The sequence below is a fragment of the Coffea arabica genome, chromosome 2e (genome assembly GCF_036785885.1).
Source record: "Coffea arabica cultivar ET-39 chromosome 2e, Coffea Arabica ET-39 HiFi, whole genome shotgun sequence".
Classification (NCBI taxonomy): domain Eukaryota; kingdom Viridiplantae; phylum Streptophyta; class Magnoliopsida; order Gentianales; family Rubiaceae; genus Coffea; species Coffea arabica.
In genome coordinates this window covers 64,041,999-64,054,502 of record NC_092313.1, presented here as the reverse complement: position 1 = coordinate 64,054,502, position 12,504 = coordinate 64,041,999, and the positions used below count along the sequence as shown (strand labels likewise).

The window sequence follows — 12,504 nt, the reverse complement described above, 5'->3', positions numbered from 1 at the left end:
AAATGATTTAACCTAATTCTAGTGCTTAGATGAAATGCAAGTCTAATGTCATGTTTCCAAACAAAGGGGTATATATATAAGGGAAATTGGGGATAATGGATATACGTATAAGGGAAATATCATACAAAATGATAAAAGGCCCTAGAAAGTGAAAAATATGCATGAGGTGGAGTGATTTGATCACACAAGCATGGTCTAACGCTCGAAAGGCTCTTAAGGGTCTAGTGTTGGATTAGCCCACATCTACGCTCTCTCACAAGCATTGGACTTGTAAGAGCTCGGGGAGACAACCATGACTAGCATTGGACTAGCCACGGTTACGTGCATTTGCATCCATCATACACATATATAAGTAATGTGCATAATTAAAGCAAGTAGGCATGTGAGCACGTAATTCACATAACACATAACACATAAGCATGCATATCTAGATGCCAAACCCTAAGAAAGCAATTAAACACATAGCACATACGCATGCAAATCACACGAAGAAACAACAAAGAAAACCTAACTATTACATTAGGAGGGGGGAGCCTACTACAATCTAAAAGGGGGAAATGAAATAAACGATTAAAATGAATACCTAACTATTACAAATTTGGCATTCAAGTGCCTCTTCAAATGATCAAAATTGAACCAAAATCAAAGTGAAATTAAATAATTAAAGAAATGAATGGAGTGAAAATAAAATAAACACTTAAAGTCATGCAATTGCACACATAAGGCACATATACACACATATGGTCAAATAAAGTGAGAAATAAGGGATAGGGTGTACCTCCCTTGATTTGGAGCCCTAATGGAGTGAAATCGCTTATTTACCCTCCAAAATAAAAGAAAAGATCAAGGCATCACTTTAATTAACAAATAATCACAAAAGATAAAAATGAACATGAAATTGAATCAATTAAATCATGTAAACAACCCACATTTAAAAGGGTAAAAGAAGAAAGGACTTGATTGCAAAAATTAACAAAGCTTTGGGGTCAAAATTAAAGAAAAATAAAGTTTAGGGACCTATTTGCAATTAAATTAAGGACCCAATTGAAAGAAAATGAAAGTTTCTGGGGTAAAAATCACTATTATTATGAACATTAGTGGCTAAAATGAAATAAATTAAAGTGAGGAACTAAAATTCACAAAAAAAATGAATGAAAAACCCTCTATTACAATTAAACGATAAAATACCCAAAATTTCACTAAAAATCCTAATTAAATCATAAACTTCTCAAAGCTATTAAAACACAAATTTTATCCAAAAAGCTCATGAATATTCGGTCCAAAATCAAATTAAGCATGCCAAAGGAAAAACAGCATGTTAAGGGGACAAAATTGATCAAGTTTTCCAGATTATGGGCTAAAGTATCATAAGACAAAAATTTAAAAGGTTGGAATGCTGTTTTCCAAGAATTATTCATGCATGCAAACGCAAGTTATTGGCTGGCTTGGCTTCTATTATTTCTGCCGCAAACCTGCGGTTAGCTAACAACCTAGACACATACCAAAAGTTATAAACAAAGCCCCAAACCTCACCAATTTCTCTACCACAATTATTGACCCAAGATTGAACATGCAAACAAGGTGAGGAAAAACCAGCTTTGTGGGCTATTACGGAACCAAGGAGAAGCAGTAAAAAATGAGAACAAAGTACAGCTTTCATGCCAGCTATGGAAAAAATGCTTCTGCAACTTTCTTTCATGCTTTTAAGCTTTATCAACTTCGCCAGGCAGACTTTCACAACCATCAAACGCAATAATTTCAAAGCTACGTGAACCTTCTCCTCAAAATACAGTTGCTCATTTCCACCACATTAAATGATGCAACTAAACGTGAAAGACAGAAAATGCAGTGGCGATGTAAAGGAAGAAAACTTGGGACAGGAAGAGAGGGGATATCCATTTTCCAGCAAGCAACCAGATCTAATTTATGTGTCTTTGGACCAAAAAAAAACATGCAAACTCAACACCCTTCATCCAATTTCCTCCTTCCAACATGAGATTAAACAGCAAATTGAGTGACAAAACCCCATTTGGTGGGTTGTTGCGAGAAGGCAAAAACAGCAAACATAAGAACCAGTGCAGCTCTTCCTAATGGTAATCAAAATGACTGGCTAACAAGGCTTTCTCCAGCTCCAACAGAATGGAGCATGAACAACAATGCCTTTTCTATCTTTACCCACAAAAAATTCAGATACAATGCATGCAAAACTGGAAGTGTTTTTGCAACTTCACTTCGGATCACTTGAATGCAATCTCCTTTCCATCCCAAAACAACTAATCTCAACCCAACATCAAAACCTTATTCCAAGTAACAAAACACAGAATTTTAACATCCCAAACAAGCAACAGAATGCAATCACGGAAATGCAAACCTCTTGGCAGCTTATGGAATCAGCATGATGGAAACAGCAGGTGAGCAAAATAATAACAAACAGCAACATTTTCTTCGTACAGTTGGAGAAACGGAAACTAATATGATGAAGCAATTACAAACCAAATGGCAAGCTTCAATGCTAACAAATGCAAATGAGTGGAGCTTTTGAATTGCTCTGTACAGCTTTATAAGCTGCGGACTTCATGAGCGAGCAAACCGTGATGCAGCAAAAATGAAAAATGGTTCCAACTAACATGGAATTCACGGTTTCATGCAGCAAAAGAGAATAAAGCCCTTAACAGACTTAAGAGACTTAGGAAGTCGCCAGTAGAATGCAAACAAGGAAAAGAAGAAGGACCGAAATGTGGAGGTGCAAGTATCGAAGGTTTTATGCAACAGAAGCTATAATTTTCTGGGTTCATCCGAAACAAACTTGGAATCAAGAACCCAGGTTCGTTCATTGGTTTCAAATTTTGAGTTTTCACGTTAAGATCAAGCAAAACACCAAACTCTCAAGTTAAAACAACGATCAAGCTCGAATCTTGTAGTTTGCACTGCTAGGAATTCTCGGACTCGAATCACACACACACAAACAAAAATTAAAGATGCAGCCTATCAGATTACATATGTGGACAAAGAATACTATCTGTTCATAGTTGCTAAGTTGTATTCACAGTTTCAGATACTTGTCAAATGAACCAAAAAACTGACCCCAAACCTATCCATAACACCGAAACATCACAAAGTCTGATCACAGTTATCTTCAGCCACAATCATAATCATTCATTCGCAAAAGCACCGCCTAGACGAAATTTTTCCTTTTGCAACTTTTCTACCGTGAACTTGCGGTTCATCTCACACATATGTTTTTCATACAAAAATTCGGACAAATAAAAACAATAAAGAACAGATTAAAGATCATGCAAGTCTGATGGAAAAAAGCATACAATCTGCTGGGCTTGCTTGAAGATTGGAGGTCAAAGGGATTACCTTTAGCACCTTATGGAGTCCAGTGAACAAAGAAGAATCGAAGAGATTGTTTCTAGACGCCGGCTTCAAAGATACAATTTTTTTGTGAAGAGATTTCCAGAGCACCGTATGAAGGCAGAAACAAAAGTTTCTTCTTCTTCAGCCGCCGCCCCTTTTCTTTTCTTCCCCTTGCTGCCTTTCCCAGTTTTCTCTTTCTTTTTACCGTAAGCTTTCTCTATCCCTCACTCTTGCTCTGTTTTTCTAAACCTAGCCGCTCTTTCCTAGTCCTTCCCCAGCTCTCTGTCTATCCCTCTCGTTCTTTTCTTTTCCTATCTGCTACTCCCTCCCTTGGTCTCACTCAGCCGTCATTACCCTTCTCTGTTTTCTTTCTTCAGCCGTCCAGACTCTCCCCCCCTTGTTCAGCCGTCACTAAGTGCTCCCTCCCCAAAACCTTGGCTGCCTTTCCCTTTTATATCACCCCGACTCTCTAAAACCTCGCATGAAGGGTGCTGATGAGAGCCAAATAGGAATGGAGTTCAAGCCATCTGATGGTAAAGAAAAACGGTGGACAAAAACAATGGGAAAAGCCGAATGGAATTGCGCTTCTTTTCTTTTTTTACTTAAAACAGCCTGATTTGATTTTTTTGTTGTTTTTCTTTTCCTTTTTCATTTCCAAATGAACCAGTTAATAAAAAAAAACAAAAATAAAAAATTAAGTAATATTGAATAAAATAGACAAATACTAAAAAATAAAACAAAATTGCTAATAATTTTTTTTGTTTGATTGATGATTTTTCTCTCTTTTCTTTTTTTTTCTTTTTCTTTTTTTTCGATTAATAAACAGTAAAAGGAAATAAAACATATTTTTATGAAAAATTTTCTCTTTTTGACAAATTTTATGCTAAAAAAAGTCTTATCATAAAAATAAACAGCTAAAAGGGCGAAAATGAATGCAAAAATAAAAAAAACTAAAATAATAGACAATGGATAATGATAATCTTAAAAAATACTGAAATGCTATACAAATGCTAAAAGTCTAAGAACTAAAAACATGGAATTAAAATAATAGATAAGAATGATTACTAAAAATAAAAATAAAAATTAGGATAAAAAATATTTAAAAATTTGGTGTCTACAAGAATAAGCGACTTTAGAAAAATGCAACTTGAAGTCGCGTTTTGGTACCTATGTATTCTTCTTTATTCTTGCAGAATTGAATACATGGCTGGAGAACACGCGATTTAAGGTCGTGTTTTTGAGCCACGTTTTCAAATTTTTGCAATTTTTCTGCAGAAATTTCTGACTTTTTCAAAATTACACTTGTTGCCCAATTGCTCAAAATGCATCTTAGATCACTCTTTTATCAAAATTATCAATGCACGCACATGTAAAATGATCACAATATGCATTTGACTCTTTTTTCTAAAGAATAGAAAACAACAGTTGCTCAAATCGAAGGGTTGAATTCCTTGATCAAAATTCGCTTTTTTCATTCCAAATGGTCATCTTTGCTTCCATCTTCAAATTCTACAATACAAAAAATAAAATAATTTAAATACATAATCTAAACACAAAATCACACCAAATTAACATATATAACAAAAATATTGGTTGCCTCCCAATTAGCTCTTTTGTTTATAATCGTTGGTTCGACTCAAAAACATTGGCTTCTTAGGTCGAAGAAGAATCATCCAAAGGACAAACAAGTCCCTTAGGGATGATTTCACCCACCAAGTAATTTTAATTATTGTCCGTTGACTTTAAATTTCTCATTTCTTGCATTAACTACTTCCACGGCTCCATAAGGAAATACTTGAGCGATTTTGAATGGTCCCGACCTTCTTAACTTGAGTTTTTTCGAAAACAATATAAGGCGCGAGTTGTGTAAAAGCACTTTTTACCCCACCTTAAATTGTTTAGGGATAATGTCCTTATCATGCCAATATTTGAACTTATCTTTATATATTTTGGCATTTTCTTAAGCATGTTGTCGGTGTTCCTCCAATTCGCTCAACTCAAACGACTTTCTTCCACCTACAGGATTAAAATCCAAATTAATTGTTTTAATAGATCAATATGCCATATGTTCAATTTTTATAGGTAAATGACAAGTTTTTTTGTAAACTAAATTATACAGCGACTTCCTTAAGGGTGTTTTAAATGCCGTCCGATACATCCAATGTACATCTTTGAGTTTTCTCGCCCGATCCTTTAGAAATTCGTTCGCTGTTTTCACTAAAATGAGCTTGTATTTCTCGATTTGCTAGTTCCGTTTGTCCATTGGTTTGAAGATAGTATAGAAGTAATGTTTTGTGCCTACAACCATACTCAAGTAATAAGGAATCAAGTTACTTATTATAGAAACGTTTTCCTTCATCACTTAATATGACTCTAGGTATATTAAATCTACTAAAAATGTTCTTTTTAAAAAATCGAAATACTACCTTAGTGTCATTAGTAGATGAAACGATTGTCTCAACCCATTTAGAGACATAATCCACGGCTACCAAGATGTATTTATTATTAAAAGAACTAGAAAACGGTCCCATAAAATCCATCCCCAAACATCGAATAATTCAACTTCTAAGAAAGTAATAAGAGGCATTTTCATTTTTTCTTGATATATTCCGGATTCTTTGACAAGTATCACAACTTTTAATCAATTGCCATACTTTTGCTGCAGTTTTTGATGACTAAAATGACCACTCGTTTTTAGATTATGACAATGATATAAAATATCACATACCTCGTTTTCGAAAATACATCTACGTACCATACCATTGGTACAATATATATACAGCAATGGTTCCTCCCAAAAGTAGTTTTTAACATCATGCAAAATTTCTTCCTTTGGTGATTGTTAATACCCTTCGGTATTACTCCACTTACCAAATAATTAATAAAATCTGCATACCATGGAGAATTGACAATTGTTAGGACAAATTCATCCAAAAAATTCTCTTTAATTGGAATTTGGTCATTGGTAGGGATATACTCTAGTCACGATAGGTGATCCGCCACAAGGTTCTCCGATCCATTTTTATCCTTTATTTTCATATCAAATTCCTGTAATAATAGAATCCATCGAATCAGATGAGATTTTGCATTTTTCTTATGGAGCAAATATTTAAGAGTTGAATGGTCCATATAGATGATAACTTTAGATTCTACTAAATAAGATTTAAATTTATCTAAAGCAAATATGACTGCTAGTAGCTCTTTCTTCGTAGTTACATAGTTAAGTTGTGTCTCATTTAGCAATTTGCTCACATAATAGATGACATGCAACCTTCTTTCCTTTCTTTGCCTTAAAATCGCTCCAACCGCATAGTCATTTGCATCATACATCAATTCAAATGGTAGCAACCAATCCGGTGAATTTATAATTGATGCGGAAATCAACTCCTTTTTCAACCTATAAAAAACAATCAAACAATTGTCATCAAATTGAAAAGTGATAACCTTTTATAATAAATCACACAATAGCTTTGCTATCTTAGAAAAATCTTTAATAAAACATCTATAAAAAGCAGCATGTCCAAGAAAGCTTCTTATTCTCTTCACATTGTTTGGATTTGGTATTCGCTCGCTAATTTCTATTTTTGTTTTGTCCATCTCAATTCTCTTAGAGAAAATCTTGTGCCCTAAGACGATTTCTTCTCGTATCATAAAATGGTATTTCTCTCAATTTAGCACAAGATTTGTCTTCTCGTATCCTATAAAATCAAATCTAAATTATGAAGACAATGATCAAATGATGAGCTAAATACCGAAAAATCATCCATAAATATCTCCATAATTATTTCAATGTAATAAAAAAGTGGCCATCATGCAATGTTGGAATGTAGCGGGGGCATTGTATAGGCCAAATGGCATCTTCCTAAAGGCAAATGTGCCATAAGGACAAGTAAATGTGATCTTCTCTTAATCATTCGGAGCTATAGCTAATTGGTTATAACCTGAAAAGTCATCAAAAAAATAGAAAAATTCATAACCGACTATTCGCTCCAAAAGTTGATCAAGAAAGGATAAGGAAAAGTGGTCTTTTCTAGTAACCGCATTTAATTTTCAATAATTAAGACATACTCTCCACCCGACCACAAGTTGAGAAGGAATCATTTCATTATTTTTGTCCATAATTATAGTGATTCTACCTTTATTAGGGACAACATGAATTGGATTAATCCAAATACACTCAGAAATAGGAAAGATTATATCTGCATCAAGCCATTTGAGAATTTCATTTATGATCACCTCTTTCATATTTGGATTGAGTTTTCTTTGCATTTCCACCATTGGTTTGCAATTGTCCTCTAAAAGAATGTGATGCATACGTGTAGAAGGACTTATACCCTTGATGTCCGAGATTGTCCATCCAATTGCTTTCTTGTGCTTCCTTAGGCACCTTAGCAATTTCACACATTATTCTTCATCCAAGTGAGCACTAACAATGACCGGTAGAGTACTATTTTTTCAAGAAACTCATACCTTAGATGATTTAAAAGTGGTTTGAACACTAATATTGGAGGTTCAATGTTTGAAATTAGTGGGAGCCTTTGTTCTTGACCTAGATTTTCATAAACATTACCCCGTTTATAGGGTGTTTAAAAATCCAAGTACTTGACTAATTTTTCAATTTTTTCACAATCTCTCTCTTGCATCCCTAAATTCGTCAAACAAAGGTCAAGAGAATAGAAATCAAAATTGACTCGACTCAACTTTTGGGTTAGCTTATCAATGGTGTCAATAGCACAAGCATGATCGGTAAAAGAAGGGTATTTTTTATTTTATTCAAATTAAATTTTACCTCCTCTTCAACTACTTGAAAGTTAAGTTTGCCACTTTTAACATCAATAATAGTACCTGCAGTTGTTAAAATGGGTCTACCAAAAATAATTGGCATAGACGTATTTTCTTCCATATCTAATACCACAAAATTCACGAAAATAATAAAATTTTGCACTTTAATCAATACATTCTCCAATACTCCCAATAGATATCTAATCGACCTATCAGCTAACTGCAAAGTAATATTGGTGCATTTAATTCATGCAAACCTAATTATCTTGCCACCATTAAAGGAATTAATGTTACACTAGCACCAAGGTCACATAATGTTTTGAAAATTCAACATTATAGATAGTGCATAGTATAGAAAAACTCCTTGGATCCTTTAATTTTGACAACAGCTTGTTTTGTATAATATCATTTCACTCCTCTATTAATGTTTCGCAGTCTTCCGACTTCCTCTTTCTAGTCATGATCTCTTTCAGAAACATCGCATATAAAGGAATCGGCAAAATAGTATCGACAAAAAGGATATTAATATGCAATTATTTAAAATTTTTAAAATCTTTATCAAGCTTATTTTTCTTAAACTTTTGAGGGAATGGAACCGCCGAAGGTATTAGAATGGTAGTGGAAGATGAGGGTTAGTCTTGACTGTCTTTCCCTATTATCTTCCCCCACACTTGATTCTTGGTTCGTCTTCTCCTTTTCTTTTTCCTTGCTCTCATTTTTTCTCTTACTTCAATTACAGGAGAGTCTTCTAATTGTTTACCACTATGAAGAGTAATGGCTTTAACACGTTCCCTCGGATTCACCTCCATTTTACTCAGTAATTTTTCTTGATTTCTATTGTTGATTGAATTAGCAATTTGACCTATTTGGAGCTCTATATTTCTATACATCCCAGTTAATTGATCTATTCTCCCCTTTATTCGTTCAAATCTCTCCGAGGTGCCCTTAGCCAACATTTTCACTACAATCGCCCAACCTGGTTTAGTGTTCGACTGTGGTTACCTTGGGTGGAATCCCAGCGGATTTGTCGATCTTTGAGGATTGTTTTGATCCTTCCATCCAAAATTTGGATGATTTTCGATTATAATTATTGACAAATTGAACCTATTCAAATTCAACACACTCATTAGTATCATGATCACCCCCACATGTAAAGCAACATGCAACATATACACTAGATGAAGAACTCGAACTAACTCCGACTCTACTTAGCAATTTTACAATATTATTCATTTGGACACTCAACATGTTTAGGGTGTCCATTTCAATCATACCTGTTTGGCGCCTAGAATTACCTCACTCATTTGTCCATTGGTAGTTGTTTTCTGCCATGTCTTCTATCAAGTTTTGAGCCTTTTAAGGTGATTTACCCATTAAAGTTCCACCTGCGGCTACATCAATAATAGTTCTAGTAGAGACAGATAAACCATTATAGACAGTTTATACGATGAGGCAATCGGGAAGTCCATAGTGTGGACATTTTCGTAACAAATTCCTAAATCTTTCCCACGCTTCATATAATGATTCACCATTTCGTTGACTAAAATTAGTAATGTCCATTCTAAACTTAACCGGTTTACCCGGTAGATAGTATTTATTCAAGAATGCTACAGATAAATCAGCCGCTCTAGATAAATCAGCCAAATTAGTGAAAGTATTGTGAGCATGAGAGTGTAGTCAAATTTTAACTTTATCTCTTAAACAAAATGGAAATAACCTTAGTCTTATAGCATCTTCACTAACTCCATTCACTTAATTGTATCACATATCTCCAAAAATGTAGCTTAATGTGCATTTGAATCCTCTACGGCATCACTTCCAAATTCAGATTGTTGAACCATTTGAATAAGTGATTGTTTAATCTCAAAATTGTTAGCATTTACAGTTAGCCGTGCTATATTTGCTTGTGATTCTTGTGTCCCTGGTAGAGCAAAATCTCTAAGAGCTTACTTATTTGCTTCATTTTTCGCCATTTCTTTTTCAAAAGCCAACTCAATAGCAATTCCCTTTATATGTTGAATCTCTTTTTACTCTTGTTATGGTGTACGTCTTCTTTGTTTACGTAGTATCCTTTCAATTTTCAGATCAAAAGGTGTGACCATACGTAATGCCTGGTGCATACACTACAAGCAAAAAGAAAGAGATAATGTAGTAATTATATCACAAAAACAAATAAAAATTCTAACTTATCTATTGACAAAATTCAACTAACTAATAAAGAAAATGTCTAAATTAATAAAGTTTGTTAGGCTATAATACTGCCGCTCCTCGATAATGGCGCTAAAAACTTGATGAATTTTTTATATAAGTATAAGTTTAATCCAAAATATACTAGTTTGACTGCAAGTATACATGTCAAATAGTAGTTTAGGGTATATATTGGGTCGATCCCATGAGAAGCAACTATTACAAGTACTAGGTCATTTATTTACTCTATTATTTAGACTATCTATTAAATGAAGGCAATAGAAAGAACAACACTTACTATTTAACTATTTTAACTAAATAACTTGCAAGATAACAATGAAGAGATTTCACTAAATATTTGAGTCTAGAGAGATAGAATCCACTTATGACACCAAAGATATAAGTGAATTACCCCTTATTACTACCCTTGTTTAACTAGAGATTCATTTCCAAATTTACCAAAATTCACTCTCATGATGTAGAGGTTTAGAATAGTCTAATTTTCTCTATTCTCATGGTGAATAACTAGATCTACTCTTTATTCTTTATGAAATGCTAAAATAATCCACTTAAGTGTATCTCTATTCTCATAAGTCTACTCCTTAAACTCTGTTTATGTTGTTCCATCATTATTACAAATTTTTATTGAATAATAGCAACTAAAACTTGCTATTGGTGATCAAGTAACAACAAGTGATAAGTATACATAAATGGACAAGTTAATACAAAATATAATAAGTGAAAATCTTATTCACTACATATCAAGTAGCCATAAATTTCATCTACCCCTAGATCTAGAAACTTAGCTACTTATGTGAAATAAGACAATAAGAAGCATAACTTCATTGCATACAAATATAGTGAATCGCAAGTAAAGAGAAAGATAGAGAAAGTTTAGCCAAAGTGATGAACAAGCTCCCAAATCTTCTATTTCTTCAACAAAATGAATGATACAATGAGTTCTCCAAGGTTTTCTTACAAGTTTCTAACTAGAGAGAATGAGAAAAGAACTAATACTAATGTCTACTAAAAACTACTAATAATCCAGTCTCTCCTCAATGATTCTTGCATAAATATTGTTAAGAGAGTCAAAAAGTGGTTAATGATAAGACATAAATCTCCTTTTTTTTTTCCTAAGGAATCTTGACATGTGCAGCTGCAATTTTGAGGTAAAATTGAGCTGAAAAGCAGTGTAAAAATAAAGTAAGTTGCAAAATAAGTTGCGAAAAAACAGGGGAGAATACGCGACCACCCAATACGCAACCTAAGGCCGTGTATTGAGGTCACGTATTTCCTTCTGGATTGCTTTCTCGATTGTTTTCTGCTCCAATTCCTCACTAATCATCATGTCTAGATGTTTGTTCATGCAATGCACCATTAATACTTATGTTTGATCTTCTATTTTCCGAATTACCATTGAATCAAGAGCTAATGATTTCGAATCGAATCCAATTCACTCCAACATTGAAAGCTCTCCTCAATTCCTGCAAATATAACCACTTTTTGCACATTAAGTTGCTCAAATGAAACTTGCAAAGTTTAGAAGTTTAAGGAGCAATTTATATCTTAAATCATTCTAATTTAAATAAAAAAACACATACAAAATGCTACCAATATCTATGTATAAAAAACACTTATCAAATATTTTTTTGGATTCTTCAACTACTTTATATGTTTTCACCAAAATATCCCATGCTTATTTTGCAGTCTTGCCGCTAGCAATTTTTTCAAAAATAAAGCATCAATAGCATGGTGGATTTGAGACAATGCCATGCTTCCTTGTTTCTTGATGCTTCCATCAATATCTGCAGCAATTTGTTGCTGAATAAAATGAAACAAATTATACTCCCAAGATAGGTTTCCATCTTAATCCTCCAAAAGATGTAATCTTTTCTCTCTGCAAGTTTTGGTACTACACAGATAATATTAATTGGTGCAATTGATGCAGTTGATACATACATATTTTCTAATAGATCTAACTCTGGATGTCAAGATGTAGGCCCCAAAATAATATTTAATCAAACAATTCTCTCAGTATGATGAATTCACTATGCTATCTGCTATAACAAAAGATGGATTGAAGGCTCAAGCAAGAAAAGGACAAATGAAATTCCAAGGCCAAAAATGACGAACGATGCAAAGGCGGGAGGCAATTGTATTGATACGAAACTTTCT

The 12,504-nt window shown here is 33.7% G+C and overlaps 1 non-coding gene across 1 annotated transcript; it reads left to right on the top strand.

Annotated features, from left to right (window-relative positions):
- Positions 1 to 9,603: 9,603 nt before the first annotated feature.
- On the top strand, positions 9,604 to 9,711 carry LOC113733499 (small nucleolar RNA R71). Its single transcript, XR_003459013.2, has one exon. It is a non-coding gene; the product is annotated as a small nucleolar RNA R71 (small nucleolar RNA).
- Positions 9,712 to 12,504: the final 2,793 nt, after the last annotated feature.